The 23,027-nt window shown below is 47.9% G+C and overlaps 1 protein-coding gene across 6 annotated transcripts in view; it reads left to right on the forward strand.

Annotated features, from left to right (window-relative positions):
- The first annotated feature begins 2,783 nt into the window (after positions 1-2,783).
- Positions 2,784-23,027, forward strand: part of MAF1 (MAF1 homolog, negative regulator of RNA polymerase III) — a 45,890-nt gene continuing 25,646 nt past the window's right edge. For 2 of the 6 annotated variants that reach the window (XM_074943653.1, XM_074943647.1), the window contains exon 1: positions 6,423-6,702. The gene's annotated coding sequence lies outside the window, so the exon portion shown is untranslated. Of the gene's footprint in view, positions 3,299-6,422; positions 6,703-6,943; positions 7,095-13,762; positions 13,903-23,027 lie in introns of those variants that run through there. The other 4 variants (XM_074943651.1, XM_074943650.1, XM_074943648.1 and 1 more) reach the window with 4 other exon arrangements.

Genomic DNA, 23,027 nt, shown 5'->3' on the forward strand with positions numbered 1-23,027 from the left:
GACGGGCAGCGGGCAGGTTGGGGCAGCGGGCGGGTTGGGGCTGTGGGGACGGGCACAGTCGGGCAGCGGGCGGGTTGGGGCGATGGGGACGGGCACAGTCGGGCAGCGGGCGGGTTGGGGCGATGGGGACGGGCAGCGGGCAGGTTGGGGCAGCGGGCGGGTTGGGGCTGTGGGGACGGGCACAGTCGGGCAGCGGGCGGGTTGGGGCAGCGGGCGGGTTGGGGCGATGGGGACGGGCACAGTCGGGCAGCGGGCGGGTTGGGGCTGTGGGGTCGGGCAGCGGGCGGGTTGGGGCGGTGGGGACGGGCAGCGGGCAGGTTGGGGCAGCGGGCGGGTTGGGGCAGTGGGGACGGGCAGCGGGCAGGTTGGGGCAGCGGGCGGGTTGGGGCAGTGGGGACGGGCAGCGGGCGGGTTGGGGCTGTGGGGACGGGCACGGGCAGGCAGTACAGGGGGCTATGGGCATGTTGAACAGGCCACGGGCAGGTACGTGCAGCGGGACACGGCCGTGGGCGGGCACGTGGAGCAGGGCATGACCCCGGGTGGGCAGTACAGGGGCCCTTGGCATGTGTAGCAGGTCACGGACAGGCATGGGCCATGGCGCACAGGCTACGGGCAGCCACTGCAGTAGGTCATGGGCAGGTGCTTGCAGCGGGGCACAGGCCGTGTGGGGGCAGTGCTGTGGGCCACAGACACGTACAGCCAGTCACGGGCCGGCACATGCAGAGGAGCACAGGCCATGGGCGGACACATGCCACAGGGCACTGCCCATGGGCGAGCAGTACAGTGGGCCACGGATGCATACCGGAAGCCTCAGGCAGCCATGTGCAGAGGGGCACTAGCCACGGGCGGGCAGTACAGTGGGCCGCGGGCACGTACAGCCAGCCACAGCAGGCAGTGCAGTGGGGCAAGTCCATGGGTAGGCAGTACTTTGGGCCTCAGGCAGGCACGTACAGCTGGCCACAGGCAGGCACATGCAGTGGGGCACAGGTCATGGGCGGGCAGTACAGTGGGCCACGGGCATGTACACAAGGCCACCTGCGGGCACGTACATCCGGGCACAGGTCACGGGCGGGCAGTACAGTGGGCCACGGGCATGTACGCAAGGCCACCTGCGGGCACGTACATCCAGGCACAGGTCACGGGCGGGCAGTATAGTGGGCCATGGGCATGTACGCAAGGCCACCTATGGGCACGTACATCCGGGCACAGGTCACAGGCGGGCAGTACAGTGGGCCACGGGCACATGCAGCAGGCTACCTTTGCACATGTGCAGCGGGGCGCAGGCCATGGGTGGATCGTACAGCATGCCTCGGGCAGAGACGTACAGCCCCTAGGGCAGAGACGTATGGGGGGGCACAGGACATGGACAGACACATACAGCAGGACACAGGTGCGCATGTACAGCCGGGCATAGGCCGCAGACAGGTGCAGTAGGGCACATGCCTTGGTCTGACAGCAGGACACATGCCCAGACTTGCTGCACAGTTACCTTGGCACAAGGTCTCCCCATGTGCCAGAGCATAGCAGGGTTCCAGAAAAGATTGTTTAGATCACACCTCCAACCTCCCGTCTGCTGTGACGTCTACAAAACACTTGACCGTGGTTCAGCTGCTGGAGGAGACCAGTGCCTGCTATGCTGACCACGGGTGGCTGAGTGTTTCCTTGGGCTTCCCTGTCACTTCATGTCTGCCACATCGATATAAACTCTGGGGCAGGGACTGTCTTTTAGTTCTGTTTGTACAGTGCTAGCACACTGGGGGCCTGGTCTGTGACTAGGGTCCTCGGTGCTACCGGAATACAAATAATAGCGAATTAGAACGTCCATGTAGCCTGGACTCAAATGCTCCTGCTTCGGGGTACAAACCAGCCACTGGCTGACAGGGTATAGGGAGTAGCTTTCTTCAGGGGCACGTTCACAGTTTCCAAGGCCAGAAGGGACCACTCTGATCAGCCTGTCTGACCTCCTCTGTAGCAGGCCAGAGGACTGCCCCGAAACAATTCCTTTTAAACTAAAGCAGATCTTTTTTAAAAAGTCCTACCTTGATTTAACAGTTGTCAATGATGGAGAAGCCACCACACCCCTTGGTAAATTGGTCCAATAGTTAATTACTCTCACTGTTAAAAATGTATACCCTATTTCCGATTTGAATTTGTCTAGCTTCAACTTCCAGACATTGGATCGTGTTAGACCTTCCTCTGCTAGATCAAAGAGCCCATTATGGTCTAGTTATTACTTAGTCCTGCCTTGAGTGCAGGGGATTGGACTAGATGACCTACTGAGGTCCTTTCTAGTCCTACGCTTCTGTGATTCTATGGTTATTAAATATTTGTTCCCCTGGTAGGTACTTATAGACTGTGATCAAGCCACCCCTTAACCATCTCTTTTATGCTATAACAGATTGAGCTCCTTGAGTCTATCGCTATAAGGCAGGTTTTCTAATCCTTTAATCATGTTCGTGGCCCTTCTCTGAACACTCTTCAATTTTTCACCATCCTTCTTGAACTGTGGGCACTAGGCCTGGACACAGGACTCACACTGGTGCCAAGACAGAGGTAAAATAGCCTGTCTACTCCTACTCAAAATTCCCGTTTATGCATCCACGAATCATATAAGCCCTTTTGGCCAGAGCGTCAGACTGGGAGCTCGTGTTCAGCTGATTGTCCACCATGACCCCCAACTCTTTTCCAGAGTCCCTGCTTCCCAGGATAGAATTCCTCATCCTGTGAGTATGGCTGTGACAGTCTGTATCCTTATGTTCACCCTTTTTACAAAGCTATAATAGATTTTGTACAAAGTATGTCTTATGAGTTACAATTTGGAAACTCATAGTGTGCTGATCATTATTGTCCTGGTAAAATATGTGTGACAACGTTGTTGGTAAAGTGATAAGACTCTACTATATAACATTACTAAGACATATTCCAAATTTAGAAGAGCAGGCACAAACCAGTTCCTCAAAGACAAAAGGCAAACTGAGGCCTCAGTCAGGTGTCAACAAAATCAAAATGGACTGTCACCTGGTAAAGTGGCCATTCTTTGGCAAGAAAAGGGTGTAAGTGAGAAATGTACATGTTGGCAGAGAAACAGCTGGAGGTTCCTGTCCCACAGACTGTCGTCTCCTGAACCTCAGCTGACTTTCAAAGAAACAGAGCTATAAGAAAGGGGAACGGCGGCGCCAAAATCTCTCTCCCTTCATTTCTACTCATGGCATCAACAACACCTGAAGGACAAGGAAATGAACACTGAACTGGGGGAGGGGTCCTGACAGAAAGGATTCCAGCCAGCAAGACTGCTAAGGTATGTGGTGAGAGGAACCTTTGCTTTGAATTCACATAGCTTGTTAAGTTAGGTATTAGATGCATTTTTCCTTTTATTTACTTTGTAGCCAATTCTGACTTTTATGCCTCATTATTTGTAATCATTTAAAATCTATCTGTAGTTAATAACTTTGTTTTTGAAGTGTCTGGGGTACTCCATCTGCAATAACAAGGTTTGTGCCTTTCATTTTCTATTAATGAAACGACGGACTTTCTATGAACTTCTATTGTCCAGGAGGGCACTAGGCAGTACCAGATGCACATTTCTGGGGAAAGTCTGGGACTGGGAGTTTGCTGCCGTTGCCTGTAAGGTAATTCAGGAGTAGCTGGCTAGAGCACTCATACAGTATAGCTGGGGGTGATTTACATGCTGGAGGCTGTGTGGACGGACCAGTAGTAGTGGTTGTCACAGCAAAGCGGTGTAAAAGGCACCCCAGGTTGGAGAATTAAGGGACACAGCTGTCCATTAGTCCAGATTGTACCCTGGGTAATGTGACAGTGACCTACAGTCTTTGTTCCTAGATGTCTGACCTCACATTTGGCCATTTAAAAATGCATCATGTTTGCTTGTGCCCAGCTTATCATGTGATCCAGAGCACTGTATAACTGACCTGTCCTCTTCATTATTTACTGCTCACAAATGTTAGTGCACAAATGTTTGCCCAGGGGTTCATTGCACCTGCCTCTGAAGCATCTCTGACAGGCTACTGTCAATGACCGGCTACTAACCTACCAGGACCACGCTGGCTTTTATGAACTGCTTTGTCATTGTAATAAAAACATGAGAGTAGTTAATTGGCTAGCTTGCATGTGCACCACTGCCCAGGTCGAAGAGAAGAAGAACTGCTCCAGTGTGTGTCATGGGCCCTACGCTGGTCTCTGCTAAAGGAGATTCTTCTGTAACTCAAGTAGTAGGGGCCTATGCAGGAGGAACTAGGGCTTTCCTTGCTGTTACTGCAAAGTTGTGAGTAGCCACAGAATGTGCATGTTACAGCTGCATGTTCTCCATTAGGAGCTCACGGAGCTTGGCTGGGAAGCACGAAAGACCTGTCCAATGCAAGCCCTCAGAGTCAGCCTTGCAAACATTCATTCTTGCCTCTTTTGGTCTGGCAACATCAGAGGAAAATCATATTCGCTCAGTTGGGGCTGAAATCTCGCACCTGCCCACCCCTATTTTCCCCAAGCAGGGTCATAACCCTCTTGATTTCTTGTTGGCAGAAAACAAAATAGGAAGTGCTTGGGCTTATCTCAACTGTGGGGTTTGACGGGGTATGCCAGGGTGCACAGCCCCCTACAGAGAGAGGGTTAATCATCTCTTCCCAGCCAGAGGAAGGAGTACAGCAGCAGTACAAATGGACATGAAATGAATACGCTGTCCTCAGGAAAAAGAATGTCTAGGTTCTGATTTGCAGAGTGTCAAGCTCCCATCTAAGTGCCATACAACAATTAAAGATCACACCAAGTGGCCGTTTTCTCACAGTTTCCTTTGTTCCTGAGGCCATTTCTGGGGGGTTGGCTTTTTTCATTTATTTTTTAAAATTCTTTCTTCCCTTCTACTTCTTCCCCTCTAACGTCCCCAGTTCTTGGCTGATCTGTTACTGGGATGTGTCATGTGGTCCTTATCAAAGAGGCGGGCCTTGCGTTCAGATTGGGACATGGTCAGGTTCATTTTCAGCTGCTCTTCTAGGTGTCCCATAGCCGGGTCCTGCCGCTTGAAATGCTGTGTTCCATGCACCTGTCTTATCTCAGTTCTTGGTTTAGTGTTCCTGTCGAGCGCAGCTGTCTGTGAGGCTCATAAGTGTCTGCATAGTTTTTGAAGCAGCTCACACCATTGAGTACCTTTTAAATCAGGACCTAACTTTAAATTCACCCTGGAAAGAGACAGCCAGTTAGCCAGCCAGCGTCTGTACAGTCTGCACTCTGCTCAGACCTCTGTTGACTAACACAGCTGCTATGTGCTAAGTTTCAACTTCCTGATGTTACCCTATGGTGCAAAGGCCCTTATCCAAGAGCAAAGGGTGTGAGCTCCTACATCCTATGCCAGGGATAGGCCAGCCTGAGAGGCTAGGGGCTGGTATCAGCTGATGGAAAGGATGGGTCCCCCAAGGGGGGGGGAGAGGAGTTATTGGGCAAGAGGTGAAATAAGGGTGGGGAATTGATGGGGAATGTGTGGAACGGACCTGGGCGGGGGCAGATCTGGCTGGTGGGTGAACCCCCCTCTGGGGAAGGGGTGGGGGGAAGCGGTGCCTAGGCTGCTCCTGTCAAGGTAAGGCGGACAGGCCCCTCCCTGGGGTGCCGTGTGCCTAGGCTCCCCCTATGGGGGGTGCAGGGGACTGGCCCCTCCCTAGGGTGGGGTGCCTAGGCTGCCCCTATGGGGGGTGCAGGGGAATGGCCCCACCCTAGGGTGGGGTGCCTGGGATGCCCCTATGGGGGGTGCAGGGGACTGGCCCCACCCTAGGGTGGGGTGCCTGGGATGCCCCTATGGGGGGTGCAGGGGATTGGCCCCTCCCTAGGGTGGGGTGCCTGGGATGCCCCTATGGGGGGTGCAGGGGCCTGGCCCCTCCCTAGGGTGGGGTGCCTGGGATGCCCCTATGGGGGGTGCAGGGGCCTGGCCCCTCCCTAGGGTGGGGTGCCTGGGATGCCCCTATGGGGGGTGCAGGGGCCTGGCCTCTCTCTAGGGTGGGGTGCCTAGGATGCCCCTATGGGGGGTGCAGGGGAATGGCCCCTCCCTAGGGTGGGGTGCCTGGGATGCACCTGTGGGGGAATGCAGGGGACTGGCCCCTCCCGGGAGCCGGGGCAGGGACACGCCCCCTGAAGCCTGTCTCCCCCTCCCCCCTCTGTCTGCCCGGCCGGAGCAGCGGGGCGAGGCCACCCGCACGAGACTGACAGCGGCTCCGGCTTTGTCCCAGCCAGCCAACCAGGGCCTGAGAAGCCGCAGCCAATCAGATGCAGGCTCTCTCCTGTCAGTAGGGGGGGCCTCTGAGTTTGATTTGCATCCGTTCTAGCCAATACGAGGTTACGAGTGCGATGATTGGCCTTTCTCTCCTCCAATAGGAATGGGCGGACAGAGGGGGCAGCGGGTCAAACGCGGCTGGGGGGGCGGGGCTCTTGTTGTCGTCCGGCGCCTGAGGAGACGGGCCGGTGGCCGCCGCTAGCCAGGGGAGTGCGCGCTCCGTCGGTCAGTCGCTCCGCCCCGGTTAGCCGGGGACATGTCGAGGCGGGCGGAGGCCCGGCGGGCCGCGGCGAGGAGTCGGACGGCGGCCGAGGCGGAGGCGCCCTGCTCGAGCTTTCCCCACCCGCTGTGCCGCTTACAGGCGCCCAGGGAGTGAGGGAGCCGCCGCCGCGGGGAGACCGGCCGGGACTGAGCCAGCGAGACGCGAGTAGGTCCGTGCCCGACCCCTCGGAGCCGCGGGAGCCCGAGGACTACAACTCCCAGGCTGCAATGCGCCGCACGGGACAGGGCGGGCGGAAGCGGCTGGGCCCGGGGCGGCGCTTTGCATGCTGGGAGTTGTAGTCTTGTCACTGGGCTTTAGGCTCCTGTGACGCACGGCGCGCTGGCAGGTGCATCCTCCCGCCGCCCCCCACCGTGAGGTTCGTAGCCTTCAGGGGCTGCGTTCCAGGGCCTCACGGCGTGGTGCATGGTGGGAGCTGTGGCCCCCTGGGGCTGCACCCCTGGAGGGAGGGGCTGGAGCGTTGCATGGTGGGAGTTGCGGACCTCCAGGCCCGAGGTGGTGTCCTCTGGGATGGAGCGCAGCATGCAGCTGGGAGCGCCTGGGGTGTGTATGGTGGCGGGGTGCTAGGGTGGGATGGAGCATTGCATGCTGGGAGTTACGGGGCTGCCATGGGTGGGTGCCTGCTTTGAGGTGTGCCTCAGTCTGGATCTTGTGGCACTGTTGGGGTGGAAGGTCTCACGCCCCTTGCCTGCCACAGTGCAGTGAAATTTGCACTCGCTCTGGATTGTATCATCCTTGAGGTCAGTATCTCAGCATTGCCCACAGTGACTGCCCCCACTGACAGTATCCACAGACCAATTCCACTTGTCTCAAGAGTAGGTTTTATTGGTAAGTGACAGAGAGCGGAAAAACGTACATTCAGGGATAGGTACTAGGTATGCTTGCTTATTCAGATACTAAGTGAAGCTTTGTTGGGTATTTATGTGGCCCTATCACCATGCTAGATAGGGAGGCTCTAAAGTTCAGCTACAAAGTTTTGCATGCCTCAGAAATCTTAGCTGACAGGAGAAAAGTATTCTCCCAGCTTAAATGCTGCCTCAGCGTCCCTGCCAGTCTCCTGTCCCAAGGAAGTGTTCTATCTTTTGGTAAGATAAGGCTCTTGCATCTAGGGAGACAAGGTACCTGTTATATCAGCTACCAAAACCAATTTCTTCTGACCTCTGCTTCTCCCCAACAGGTATTGAGGTTGGGCAACATCCTTGTTAGATTGCCACTTCTGTTACCGTGGGCAGAGCAATCCTTCTTTTACTACCAATAAACACATCTAAGGCACATCTGGGACAAATCCCTGGATGCGCAGTCCCTGTAATTAGACTTAGTCACATGTAAGATATATGGTATATTTTATGGCACTGTTGGCTCAGAGCTATCCCTGCTTGATTGAGTTGATTCCTTGGTTGTTAAATTTGACAGTAATGCATTTTAGGCACAGGTGTTTTTAGTAAAAGTCATGGACAGGTCACGGACAGTAAACAAAAATTCAGAGCATGTGACCAGTCCGTGACTTGTACTCTATACCCCTGACTAAATCTTGGGGAGGGGGCGGACTTGGGTGCCACGAGTGCTTGGGAGAGGGGGGTGGCCCGGGGTGTGTGCGCCATGGGCCCTCAGGGGAGGGGGCGACCTGGGGGACAGGGGCAACGCGCATGCTTAGGGAAAGAGGGGTGGCTGGGGGATGCCCAGTGCCTGTGCTGGGCATGGGTGGTGGCCTGGGACCCACGCTGGTGTTGTGGGGGAGGGTGGGCGATGGCGTGCGGCCCAGGACCCACGGTGCTGGGTGGGGGCAGGTTGGCGGGGCTGACAAGCTCCCTACCTGGCTCTGCACGTCCCTGGAAACTGCAACATCCCTCATCCCCTAGGCAGAGGCGTGGCCACGCAGCTCTGTATGCTGCTTCCTCCCCGACTGCTGGCTTCGCAGCTACCATTGGCTGGGAACTGTGGCCAATGAGAGCTATGATGGCGGTGCCTACAGGCAGAGGCAGTGCGCAGAGCTCCCTGGCCATGTCTCCCCCTAGGAGCCAAGGGATGTCGCTGCTTATGGGGAGCCCTCAACCTATGCCGCGCCCCAGCCCCCACTCAAACTCCTCCTGCTGCTGGGGAGGGTGCAGTGGCCGGTACGGAGGTCACAGAAAGTCACGGAATCTGACTTCCGTGACAAACTCTCATCCTTAGTAATAAGTCTTCAGGACCAGATAGTATTCGCCCAAGAGTTCTGAAAAAACTCATATTTGAAATTGCAGACCTACTCACTGTAGTATGTCACCTATCTCTGAAACAAGCCTCTGTACCAGATGACTGGAAGGTAGCAAATGTAATGCCAATTTTTAAAAAGGGCTTCAGCTGTGATTCTTGCCACTTGTAGGCTGGTAAGCCCAATGTCAATACCGGGCAAATTGTTAGGAACTATATTAAAGAATAGAATTATTAGGCAGGCAGACACACACACAATTTGATGGCTTTTGTAAAGGGAAGTCATGTTTCACTAATCTGTTAGAATTATTTGAAGTTGTCAACAAGCACATGAATAAAGCTGATTCAGTGGATAAAGTGTACGTGGATTTTCAGAAAGCCTTTGACAAGGTTACTCACGAAAAGTTCTTAAGGAAACTGAGTAGTCATGAGGAATCTCTTCTCACAGATCAGTAACTGGTTAAGAGATAGGAAACAAAGAGTAAATGTAAATTGTCAGTTTTCACAATGGAGAGAAGTAAACCATGGGGTTCCCCAAGGCTCTGTACTGGGACCTGTGCTGTTCAACGTATTCATTAATGATCTGGAAACGAAAGTGAACAGTGAAGTGGCAAATTTGCAGATGATATAAAATTACTCAAGGTAGTTAAGTCCAAAGCTGACTGCAAAGAGCTACAGGAGAATCTCACAAAATGGGTAACTGGGCAACAAAATGACAGATGAAATTCAACACTTAAAGTGCAAATTAATGTACATTGGAAAAAATAATCCCAACTACACACACATAATGATGATGGGTTCTAAATTAGTCGTTACTGCTCAAGAAAAAGATCTTGGAGTCATTGTGGACGGTTCTGTGAAAACTTCATCGCAATATGCGGTGGCAGTTAAAAAGGCCAAGAGATTGTTCGGGACTATTCGGAAAGGAATAGAAAATAAGACAGAAAATACCATAATGCCACTATATAAATCCATGGTGTGCACACAGCTTGAATACTGTGTCCAGTTTTGGTCACCTCATCTCAAAAAGGAAATTAGAACGGGTTAAAAGAATGGAAACAAAAATGATTTAAGGGTATGGAACAGCTTCCATATGAGGAGAGACTAAAAGGATTAGTGCTGTTCAGCTTAGAAAACAGATGACTAAGGCGGGGGTGTGTGGGGGGGGGGGGGATTGTACATGATGTGGAAAAAGTGAATAGAGAAGTGTTGCTTACTCTCTCCCACAAGACAAAAACCAGCAGTCAACTGATGAATTTAATAGGCAGTAGGCTTAATATAATCAAAAGGAAGTATTTTTTCACACAGTGCTCAGTTAACCTGTGGAACTTACTGCCATGGGATGTTATGGTGACCAAAACTGTAACTGCTTGGTTCAAAAAAGATCTAGATAAAGTTAGTGGAGGATAAAGCCATCAATGGCTGTTAGCCAAGATGGTCAGGATAGCAACCCCATGCTCCAGGCAACCCTAAATCTCCGACTACCAGTCAGAAGGGGAAGACTGGGTGGATCGCCAACTGCCCTGTTCTGTAAACTTCCCTTGATGCTCTGGTACTGACTACTCTTGGAGACAGGATACTGGTCTAGAAGGGCCATTGGCCTGACCAAATAGGGCAGCTCTTAGGTTCTTAAGAGTTCCTGTCCTGGGAGTCTCCAGAATTTTGCTCACTGTAACTGAATCAGCTGTTTTGTAGTTGGAAGCACCTTCTGCTATTCCTGATTCTGGACAAGCTAACTGAAGATTTGGGGTGAAAGGGGTTGTCATAAACGTACAGCTAAGGGTAGCATAAAATCCCTCCTTTACCTGTAAGGGGTTAAGAAGCTCAAATAACCTGGTTGGCACCTGACCAAAAGGACCAATAAGGGAAGAAGATCCTTTCAAATCTGTGGGGGGAGGTTTTTTGTTTGTGTTTTCTTTGTTGCTCTCTTTGGGACAGAGAGGGACCAGAGCAGGAAAAAACCATCTCCTAAAACCCTACCTGAAATAAGCATCCAAGATTACAAAAATTGTAAGGAATAGCAAGGAAATGCGTTAGCTTATCTTTTTGTTTTAGCTTGTGAATTTCCTTGCAGGACTTAACTACTCTGCCTGCAGGCAAAGGAAAAAAAAAACTGCAGCTGCTCTCAGCTAAAAAAGAAAAAAAAGTGTCCTTTAAAAAGAAACCAAAAAAAACAAACAAGCCCCTCCCTGGCTTTCAAGCAGCCAAAAGAAAAAATGTGTCCTTTTAAAATCCTAAGGTCTGTGCTTCTGATTCAGAATTATACCACCGCTCTGCCACCATGTGAGGGTTCTCTCCCCACTCTGAACTCTGGGGTACAAATGTGGGGACCCGCATGAAAGACCCCTTAAGCTTATTCTTACCAGTTTAGGTTAAAAACTTCCCCAAGGCACAAATTCTTCCTTGTCCTTTGATGGTATCGCTGCTACCACCAAGTGAGTTAGACAAAGATTCAGGAAAAGGACCACTTGGAGTTCCTGTTTTCCCAAAATATCCCCCCAACCCCTTCACCTCCTTTCCTGGGGAGGCTTGAGAATCATATACCAACCAAATAGGTAAACAAGGTGAGCACAGACCAGACCCTTGGGCTTTTAGGACACTAAAAACCAATCAGATTCTTAAAAACATAACTTTATAATAAAGAAAAAAGTAAAAGAAGCACCTCTGTAAAATCAATAGAAGGTAATTTTACAGGGTAATAAGATTTAAAACACAGAGGATTCCCCTCTAGGCAAAACTTTAAAGTTACAAAAAAACAGGAATAAACCTCCTTTTTAGCGTAGGGAAAGTTCACAAGCTAAAACAAAAGATAAGCTAACACATTTCCTTGCTATTACTTACAATTTTTGTAATCTTGGATGCTTATTTCAGGTAGGGTTTTAGGAGATTTTTTTTTCCTGCTCTGGTCCCTCTCTGTCCTGGAAAGAACAACAAAGAAATCATCAACAAGAAACCTCCACAGATTTGAAAGGACCTTCTTCCCTTATTGGTCCTTTTGGTCAGGTGCCAACCAGGTTGTCAAGGTTCCTTCCCCACTCTGAACTCTAGGGTACAGATGTGGGGACCTGCATGAAAGACCCTCTAAGCTTATTCTTACCAGCTTAGGTTAAAAACTTCCCCAAGGTACAAGCTTTACCTTGTCCTTGAACAGTATGCTGCCGCCAGCAAGCATTTTAAACAAAGAACAGGGCAAGAGCCCGCTTGGAGACATCTTTCCCCAAAATATGGGGAAGGCTTGATGATAATCTTCACCAATTGGTACAGGTGAACACAGACCCAAACCCTTGGATCTTAAGAACAATGAAAAATCAATCAGGTTCTTAAAAGAAGAATTTTAATTAAAGAAAAGGTAAAAGAATCACCTCTGTAAAATCAGGATGGTAAATATCTTACAGGGTAATCGGATTCAAAACACAAAGAATCCCTCTAGGCAAAACCTTAAGTTACAAAAAGACACAAAAACAGGAATATACATTCCCTCCAGCACAGCTTATTTTACAAGCCATTAAACAAAAGAAAATCTAACGCATTTTCTAGATAGATTACTTTTACTAACTTTACAGGAGTTGTAAGGTTGCATTCCTGATCTGTTCCCAGAAAAAGCAGCACACAGACAGACCAAACCCTCTGTTCCCTCCACTCCAGATTTGAAAGAATCTTGTCCCCTCATTGGCCATTTTGGGTGAGGTGCTAGCGGGGTTACCTTACTTCTTAACCCTTTACTGGTGAAAGGATTTTGCTCTGGCCAGGAGGGATTTTATAGCACTGTATACAGAAAGGTGGTTATCCTTCCCTTTATATTTATGACACGGGTTATTTGAGCTTCTTAACCCCTTACAAGTAAAGGAGTGATTTTTTATGTTACCCTTAGCTGTACGTTTATGACAGGGGTCCAGGAGGTGGGGAAGTGGGGGAGGGGAGTCCCTGCTCTGATGAGTAACAGCTGTACTGAAAAGCAAGAAGTCCAAATAGTGGATTTTGGTATCAGGGAAACCACAAGAGCAGTTCCTGTCAGACAAGTTCATTCCTATTGCCTGACTAAAAGATCAGCCTTTACCCATTCTCTAACTATTACATGTTCCCTTTGCTTTCTGCCTTTCCTGGTCTCGTCTAGTCATGGTTGGGCTGTTTGCTAACTTGACTTTATCAAGGTTTGGCTTCTGTCCATTCCTGTATGGGGTTAACTTTCATTGTTTCCTTTTTGCCCATGAGTTTGCTCATGAATCTCTTGGTGTCTGAGCAGATGGTATCTTTTTCTGACAGACAGTTTGGACAATGGCTCTGGCTGGCATCTGCCCAGAATGAGTGGCATTGGTCCTGCTTCACCCCCTTCCAAACTCTCTCTCTCTCTCTCTCTCTCATTATTCGGTGTCTGGTAACTCAGTGGGGGTACAAATTCCATGACAAGCTCCTGGTACTCGGATATGAAAAACTAGTGCAGACTTCTGGGCTGTCTGTTCTCCAAAGTCCCATATATGCTGCAGTAATGAGATTACAACTCCCAAAAATGGATCTACATTAAATGTTCACTTATATTTCATGGAAAGTTTAACAAAACCCTTCAGTTAGAGGTGACTTGATTTCCGTTTCCCAGTGTTTCTCTTTCTTGCTTTCTTACTGGGGTTATAAAAGATCCTTCTCTCTCATGGCTGATGAAGTTCTCAGATGAGAGATTTTCAGCCTTAATGCTTCACTAATGTAGCACATTGAACTGCGTAGATATTTGGACTGTAGAATTTCTCTTCTCTCAGAATCTCACTCCTGCCTCACTGTAGCACCATTTTTCTTAGCTTCCTGAATCAGCTACATGTCTAGTCATGTAGCAAGATAGTGATCATGTGACCTTTATTAGTTTCCTGTTCCATTACCTAATTGGTCTTTTTTGGGAAGCATTTCCGACTATTAATTCTTAATGTTTCCTGCTTTCGATCTGATTGTTCTGTCCTTGTTTACTACAGATAAATGGTCCTCATAGCAGGGAGCCCTATTTCCCTCAATGCTTGATGGAGGTACTCTCACAGCTGTCTTTCTGTAGTGGCAAAATTCACTGAGGCTCTTTCAGAAATTTGTGGAAGTGGGTCATAGTCCCACCAGCTCAATGCAGGGTTGCTGGAATCCCATCTGTTCCTCTGGTCTGGACATCTTCACTGTTCCTCTGAGGGTCAGTAGCATTTTGCCCCTTCTGCCTTAGGAGCACTTCTCTAGCAGGAGAATGGAACTGACATGGCTGCTCTAACCGGTGAAGGGCCTGTTCTTGAAACTAGGGATGACAGATGTCCCAGCCTCCCCCATTCCCCAGGACAGGGGCTGGATGATGGGCATGGATGACTGCACCAACTGAGGATTTCCCCATGCTGTGGGAATCTTCCACTGATGGCAGCTTTGTGCTGCTGGAGGAGAGCTGAGGATTGGGTCTCTAATCCTTTTAAATGAAAGAGGAGGTTCTTCAGGAGGTGCTGGGGAACAGCCGCGCTCCAGGGAGAGCTTTCTGCTTGGCCCCAGAGAAGGGATTTACCAAGACCGGCGAGAAAAAGAAACTAGTTCTTAAAACAAGTCTTCAGGTACCGTGTTTACAGCTAGCTGTGCGCCTGGCTTCATGACCTGGCTGAGGTGGGGAGCGGGGCACCTGCACCTTGTATGCTTTATTGTCCGCAGTAAAATATCTTCCTGGCTGGAGGCTAATTGGTCTGTGCAGTGAGCCCAGAGCTCAAAGGTTCCTTCTGGGAGTCTGCCTACAAATATTTTTAGCCTCTTTATGCCTTTGGCACAGATTGCTCATTCTCAGATTTTACCTTCTGAACAGCTTCTTGCTCTCACTTACTTCCTCTGAGAGAGAGAAGGGGACGAGGCAATATTTTTTTTTTTTTCCTGTTGGTGAAAGAGACAAAGTTTTGAGCTACCCAGAGCTCTGTGGGTCTGGAAAAGAGACTCTGGGAGTATCACAGCTAAATACGAGGTAGAACATAGTGTTTAGCATAGGTACTTACCACATATTTAGGGTCCGTTGTTTTTCAGTTTTTATTTTATTTAATTTTTCCCATGAATTTATTGGTGTTTATTACTACAACAACAAAAACAAGTGAAAATTGGTGGAAAAAACTATTAATATTTCTTGGTAAGTATTGAGGTTTATTTTGGTGGATGGAAGTACAAGGGGAAAAAAGTATTCAGTAGATTAATGCTTTGATGAATGGAATTCAGTGTGGTTTGCTGCAGAACTAAAACAAACTCAAAACAAACACCACCTCTGAGTTTAAGAAAACAATACATCTCTAATCCCCAAATAAAACTTTTCATTTGAATAAAAAAGTTTACTGTTGTAGACTTTTATAACTATTAGCCTATAAATATTTAAATTGAATAATTGGGCCACACCATTTGCAGCACTTACACTCAATGTTGTCCTTTTCTCCTGTTTTTTAACTTTCGAATACTTCCTTGTGTTCTGAAGTGTATTCTGATACAGATTTTTGTTTTCTTCCCATTTTAGCATGTCATATCTTTAAACCGTTATCTGCTAATAGCTTAAAATGTGTACGTAGTGGGTGTGAGAGTAATCAATACGTTCAGATGCACATGTACTTCAGAGCTTGCGTGCGTGCCTGTTTGTTTGTATCTTCTACCCTTACTTCAGCAGGCAGCTTTGCATATACACACACACTAATGTATTATTGAACTACAATACATTGCATGAGATATATGTATTTTCCTAATAAAACAAGTTATTTTTATATATTTGAATGATACAAAAGTAGGGTGAAAATCAGAATTTTTTTTGTAAAATCTGGGATTTTTTTCAGTAAAAACCAATTTAAACTGAAAACTAAGGGGCTTACACATGTTGTAAAAGACCATTCAAAGTTAAGATCATTCGATATTGTTGCAGTCAGAGGACAAAAAAGGAAGGTTAATGGATTACAGGTTGTTGTAACGAGCCATAAATCCAGTAAAAAGAAAAGGAGTACTTGTGGCACCTTAGAGACTAACAAATTTATTTGAGCAGAAGCTTTCGTGAGCTACAGCTCACTTCATTGGATACATTCAGTGGAAAATACAGTGGGAAGATTTATATACATAGAGAACATGAAACAATGGGTGTTACCATACACACTGTAACGAGAGTGATCACTTAAGATGAGCTATTACCAGCAGGAGAGCGCGGGGGGGGGGGGGGGGAACCTTTTGTAGTGATAATCAAGGTGGGCCATTTCCAGCAGTTGACAAGAACATCTGAGGCACAGTGGGGGGTGGGTAGAGGGAAATAAACATGGGGAAATAGTGATCTTCCTGAAAACACCATCCTGGCCACTATGGATGTAGAAGCCCTCTACACCAACATTCCACACAAAGATGGACTACAAGCCGTCAGGAACAGTATCCCCGATAATGTCACGGCAAACCTGGTGGCTGAACTTTGACTTTGTCCTCACCCATAACTATTTCACATTTGGGGACAATGTATACCTTCAAATCAGCGGCACTGATCTGGGTACCCGCAGGGCCCCACAGTATGCCAACATTTTTATGGCTGACTTAGACCAACGCTTCCTCAGCTCTCGTCCCCTAATGCCCCTACTCTACTTGCGCTACGTTGATGACATCTTCATCATCTGGACCCATGGAAAAGAAGCCCTTGAGGAATTCCACCATGATTTCAACAATTTCCATCCCACCATCAACCTCAGCCTGGACCAGTCCACACAAGAGATCCACTTCCTGGACACTATGGTGCTAATAAGCGATGGTCACATAAACATCACCCTACACTGGAAACCTACTGACCGCTATTCCTACCTACATGCCTCCAGCTTTCATCCAGACCACACCACACGATCCATTGTCTACAGCCAAGCTCTACGATACAACCGCATTTGCTCCAACCCCTCAGACAGAGACAAACGCCTACAAGATCTCTATCAAGCATTCTTACAACTACAGTACCCACCTGGTGAAGTGAAGAAACAGGTTGACAGAGCCAGAAGAGTACCCAGAAGTCACCTACTACAGGACAGGCCCAACAAAGAAAATAACAGAACGCCACTAGCCGTCACCTTCAGCCCCCAGCTAAAACCTCTCCAACGCATCATCAAGGATCTACAACCTATCCTGAAGAACAACCCATCACTCTCAGATCTTGGGAGACAGGCCAGTCCTTGCTTACAGACAGCCCCCCAACCTGAAGCAAATACTCACCAGCAACCACACAACAGAACCACTAACCCAGGAACCTATCCTTGCAACAAAGCCCGTTGCCAACTGTGTCCACATATCTATTCAGGGGACACCATTACAGGGCCTAATCGCATCAGCCACACTATCAGAGGCTCGTTCACCTGCACATCTACCAATGTGATCTATGCCATCATGTGCCAGCAATGCCCCTCTGCCATGTACATTGGTCAAACTGGACAGTCTCTACGTAAAAGAATAAATGGACCCAAATCAGACGTCAAGAATTATAACATTCAAAAACCAGTGGGAGAACACTTCAGTCTCTCTGGTCACTCGATTACAGACATGAAAGTGGCAATTCTTCAACAAAAAATCTTTGAAAACAGACTCCAATTGGAGAGACTGCTGAATTGGAATTAATTTGCAAACTGGATACAATTAACTTAGGCTTGAATAGAAACTGGGAGTGGATGGGAGTGGATACACAAAGTAAAACTATTTCCCCATGTTTATTCTCCCCCCCCCCCCCCCCCCATTTGTTCCTCAAATGTTCTTGTCAACTGCTGGAAATGGCCCACCTTGATTATCACTACAAAAGGTCCCCCCCCCCCCCGCTCTCCTCCTGGTAATAGCTCATTTTAAGTGATCACTCTCGTTACACCCATTGTTTCATGTTCTCTATGTATATACATCTCCCCACTGTCTTTTCCACTGAATGCATCCGATGAAGTGAGCTGTAGCTCACGAAAGCTTCTGCTCAAATAAATTTGTTTGTCTCTAAGGTGCCACAAGTCCTCCTTTTTCTTTTTGCGAATACAGACTAACACAGCTGCTATTCTGAAACCCATAAATCTGGTGTCTCTCTTCAGCCCATGATTTTTATTGTCTAGCAGAGTTATGGATATAAGATCCCAGGCTTGTGTCTGGAAGGTGTGCAGGTTTCCTTGTCCTTGAGGTCAAGGACTGAGAGGTCAGACATGGAGTGATCATTTTGTGAAGTGTTCGCCCATAGGTGATATGGTGGTTTTTATCTTTCTATCATTTTCCTGTGCAAGTTTATTCGAGAACATAGTGATTGTCTGGTTTCACGCACATAGTTGTTGTTGGGACACTTAGTGCACTGGATAAAGTATATGCATGTTGTGATAGGCATGTGTGGGATCCATTGATCTTGAAAGGTGTGTTCTAGGGAGGTTGATCTTCAGACATACCTTCACTGCTATGAAGGTTTTGCATTGGTTATTCTGGCCAGGTCTGGTTCCACTTTGAATTGGTGTGTCCTGGTCTGTGGGGAGCTTGCTTCTGATGATGATGAGTAGTTGTCTGAAGGCCAGAAGAGGAGGTTCAGGAAAATTTTCTGTCAGAATTTGGTCCCTGTCAAGAATGGGCTGTAATTGTTTAATGATACCCCATGTTTTATTTCCTCTTAACAGCTTAAGTGTCTCCATAATGCTCTGTCACCTGGCCAATACCGCCTTTTCAGATGCTAACCCAGTCCCTCTGTGCTTGGATGACTGGGTTTATGGTAACTCAGGGTATGGCTGAAGTGCAGCCTGTTGGCCCGATTCAGCCCATGGGGCAGTTGAGGGCAGTCTGTGGGTGTGGAAAAAAATGGGGACGCTGAAGCCTTGTTTCTCTGAGCATATGTTACCACTTAAGAGGTAAGAAGACATTTCACCTTTGGGCAGATTATTCCCTGTCTCCAGCAGGGTTCAGTGCTCTCTCTTCTGCAGCAACGCATACTGGTCACAGTTGGAGACAGGATATGGTCACGTGAGGTCCCAATGTCCAGAACTCTGCTGCTCGATCGTCATTGCCTGGTGCTGTGGAGCTATAAAATCTTGTATAACTACATCTCCAGGACTGAAACAAAGGCCCTTTTGAATGAAGTTAGTGTCGTGACCTAGGATTTCTCTCTGTGGTGATGCCATGTCTCTCAGTAACTTCATGAGATTAGCTAAACTAGCAAGTCTTTTGGAAGTCTATCCCTTCCCTGCCGATTCCATTGCAGGAGTCATGAGCCACCAAATGCTTTCAAAATAGAACACGGCTAGGGAGCATGCGTAGGATGCTATCCCAAGCAACCCTTGGGATGCTATTCTGGACCCAAGGCTATAAAGCCCTACGCTGCTGTTTGCTTATCAGTCCGGGATCCCTTCCCCCTCCTCTGTGTCAGGATAAGGGTTGGCTTTCACTTCCATAGAGGCTGTGTGTGCATTAGGATTTTTTTGCTAGACTTTCCACTGCTGTCATGGATGTGGTCGGTGGTTGGAGAGTTAGTGTAAACAGGGCTCCAGGTGTCTGCTGGTATTTTAAGCACCATGTTCCTTAACGCAACTGAGGGTGGGTGTTTGCAGCATGAGCACCCAAAAGTATGCACCAGGAGCAAGGTGTAGGAAGAAAGCTAATGTTGGGCCAATTTTATAACCAGGGTGATAGGCATTTGATCCTGTGCAAAATAATGGAGCGGCTGTGGGATTTGATTAATAATGACCTAAAGAAGTGTAATGTAATTAATGCAAATCAACATGGGTTTATATAGATACCAGACTAATGTGATGAGATAAGATTGCTATTGTACTGTAAAAAGAAAAGGAGTACTTGTGGCACCTTAGAGACTAACCAATTTATTTGAGCATAAGCTTTCGTGAGCTACAGCTCACTTCATCGGATGCACACGATGAAGAGAGCTGTAGCTCATGAAAGCTTATGCTCAAATAAATTGGTTAGTCTCTAAGGTGCCACAAGTACTCCTTTTCTTTTTGCGAATACAGACTAACACGGCCGTTACTCTGAAACCTATCGTACTGTACTTAGACTTCTCTCAGGTGTTTGACTTGGTACCTCCCAACGTTCTGATGGAAAAACCCCAGAATGATATAAAATTCACAAGGCACATATTAAACAGATTAATGGCTGGCCAATGTAATTGTAAACAGGGAATCACCATTAAGCAGATTGTTTCTAGCAAGGTGCTCCAGGGAATGGTTTTTAGCCCCATGCTATTTAACATTTTTATCAATGGCCTGGAAGAATTTGCAGAAGACCCAGGTCGAGTGGTAAATCATGAAGAGGACAGGTCACTGACCAGGGTGGATTTGAGTTAAATCAAATTGATTTAAATGGAGTCTTCCTGTCTAGTGATTTAATCATGGATTTCTACATAAAAGTGCATTCTTGTTGGTTGTTATAATCTTAATACATATTCTTCACAACTCAGAGAGAGAGAGGTAGGTTTCAATTTTAGAAGGTACACACTATACATTTTTAAACAGTGATTTATTCTGAAAACTCTTCAGATTAGTTTTACAGCTATATCAGAAAATGAATGATTGGTTCTTTCATTTACCAAAGGTAATTGAAGCAGATAGTTCACCTCCCAATGACTTCATAAATATCTCCAGTTCAACAGGTTAATCATTAATATTTGGAGGATTTTCTTGCCATGCTGTATTAGGAGGAGAACATCACCAGACAGACATTTAAATTGTTTTATTTAACTAAAACTACAATGTTAAGTATTCTGGATCTTTTTCTTCAACAGCAAACATATAATATTTTAACAAAAAAGCATATGTCCCTCGCTTCTCACATTTATGTCCAGACTTCTCCTTGTCCAGATCTGTTCCAACCCCAACAATCTTCTATTCATTGAACTTTTTGAAACTTTGCACTTTTAGATAGAGGTAAGGGATTGACTCTGTGTACCCAAATTTGTAGAGGGACAATAGGGTTGAGGTCTGTTATTTCCTCTATATATTTATTTGTTTAAAAACATTTTTGCTGTTAACAAGCATGTTATCTCTGGAGACACAAATCCACAGTTTGAGAACTGCTAAACTAAGCATCTCTGATGATATTTTCTAGACTGAGCAGGAGTCCCATTGGGTAGATAGAAAGATTAACCTAAATCTATACAGAAGCCCCTGGAACCCCATAAGATTGGGTCACTAATCCATAAACTATTGGAACTCATTTACAAAACTTTTCTTAAACATTACATGTTTTTAAACTTTTCTTAAACATTACATTAAATGTTTTCTTAAACATTACATGAATATATTGTCTCAAACTATAAAATTAGAATTTATAATCTCTATTCCATGATGATATATTTGAGCTATAATGTATCTTAATTAAAACTATCTTTAGATAGGTGTGTTTTCCTCAAAAAGCATTTTATCAAAAAATCTGATTTAATTTAAAAAAATCCAATTTTTTTTTTTTTTAATTTTTAAAATCATTGATTTTTATCCACCCTGTCACTGACACAGAGCAATCTGGATCACTTGATAAGCTGGAGGCAAGCACACAATATGTGATTTAATAGGCTAAATGGCAATGTCTGCATCTAGGAACAAAGACAGTAGGCCATGTTTACAGGATGGGGAATTCTATCCTGGGAAGCAGGGACTCTGGAAAAGATTTGGGGGTCATGGTGGACAATCAGCTGAAGATGAGTTCCCAGTGTGACACTGTGGCCAAAAAGGCTAACGTGAGAATGGCCATACTGAGTGAGACCAGTGGTTCATCTAACCCAATATCCTGTCTTCTGACAGTGGTCGGGGTCTGTGTGCACTAATGTAGCAATGTTACCCAAGTATCTTCTCTGTGCTTGAGGCCGCAGCGTCTCGTCTGCAACATTCTCACTATTTGTTAGGTTTTTTCCCCTGATGGTTGTTTCCTGTGGTAGCACCTGTCACAGTAAGGGGAAGTTTGCTTTTGTTCAGATTGATGCTGCCTCCCTGCCCTGCAGTAGCCATTCTCACAGTCTGTCTGAGACCAGGTTTGTAGGTGCTGTGTAACTCTCCCCGATCCTGGAGTTGACTGTCGAGGTGGTGCTCCTGCAATCTGAACCAGGATGTAGCACATGGCTTGGTTTGTTTTTGACCCTCCCCCTGATGGTGCTGCTAAGGGATTGTGGGAGCTCCCTTTCCTGCTTCAGCCCCTGTTGAGCCAGGGACCAAACTAGTCCCAGACCAGTGTGAATGTTTGTGGTCATTAGAGCTCTGGTGCTTCCTACTGAGTTAGCAGTTTCCTCTCCACCTGGAAGTCTGCCCTCCCCTCCACATGGGCTCGTTCCTTTCTTCTCCTGGCCCAAGCTCCACGGGCACCATTAGGAAGAGTTTAGATAGGACTGATCCAGGCACTGCTGGGAAATGCAGGATTCCCCCTGTCGGGGACTGATGGGGTGTCTGCACCCACGTGAGTCTGAAGAGACTGGGCTGGGGGAATCCAAGGGGTCAGAAGGAAGAACTGGAGTTCCTGAGGACTTTGTTTTCCATCCTGGCTTGGCCCCTTTGTAGGTAGCGGCTGTCACAGTAAGGGGAGTCTGCGAGAATTCCCAATCCCATCTTGGGAGGCTGTGTTACCTGCTGGGGCAGCCAGTGTTGGTGTGGGGCAGGGAGCTGTCGAGTGTTTGCTGCATCCTGGAGTGTCTGCACTGAGGCCATTTGTTGCCCTTCCCTAATCCTGGTGCTCTGTGGCCCCCTGTAATGTTGGGGCTGGAGGCTGGCTGTTCCTTGCAGGGTCCCTGGGGCTGAGGCGATGTGACGAAGTGGGACTGTTCTTAATGTTTCCTCTGAATATTGTGGGGGTGCCTCAGTTTCCCCTATGCAGTTCTTAAGTATCTAGGTGGTGGGGTAAGGGTGTATGATCATGGCAGAGCCCTAGAGGGCAGGTGTGTGCAGGGGTCTGGACACAGAGGATGGCCGACACCCTGTTTCCTGGCAACTGATGGCCTGGGCCCTTCCCCCCTGCAAGGTGAGAGCTAAAGGGTTGGAGAACAAAGGAATCAAGTGACCTCCTGGCCCAGGAAAGGAACAAAGCCCAGAGGAGGAGGGGCTGGAGGGATTTCAGTTTGGGGCTGGCTGGGACATGGAGTGAAGGGCAGACGTGGTTGTCTGGCTCACTGCCCCCCAGAATGGACCCAGCTGAGGGGTCCTGTTCTCTGCACCTACAAGCTCTATTTTAGACCATGTTCCTGTCGTCTAATAAACCTTTTTTTTTTCCTGGCTGGCTGAGAGTCACGTCTGACTGCGAAGTTGGGGTGCAGGACCCTCTGGCTTCCCCAGGAGCCCTGCCTGGGCGGACTCACTGTGGGAAGCGCACGGA

The sequence above is a fragment of the Natator depressus genome, chromosome 2 (assembly GCF_965152275.1).
Source record: "Natator depressus isolate rNatDep1 chromosome 2, rNatDep2.hap1, whole genome shotgun sequence".
In the NCBI taxonomy this organism is placed as follows: domain Eukaryota; kingdom Metazoa; phylum Chordata; order Testudines; family Cheloniidae; genus Natator; species Natator depressus.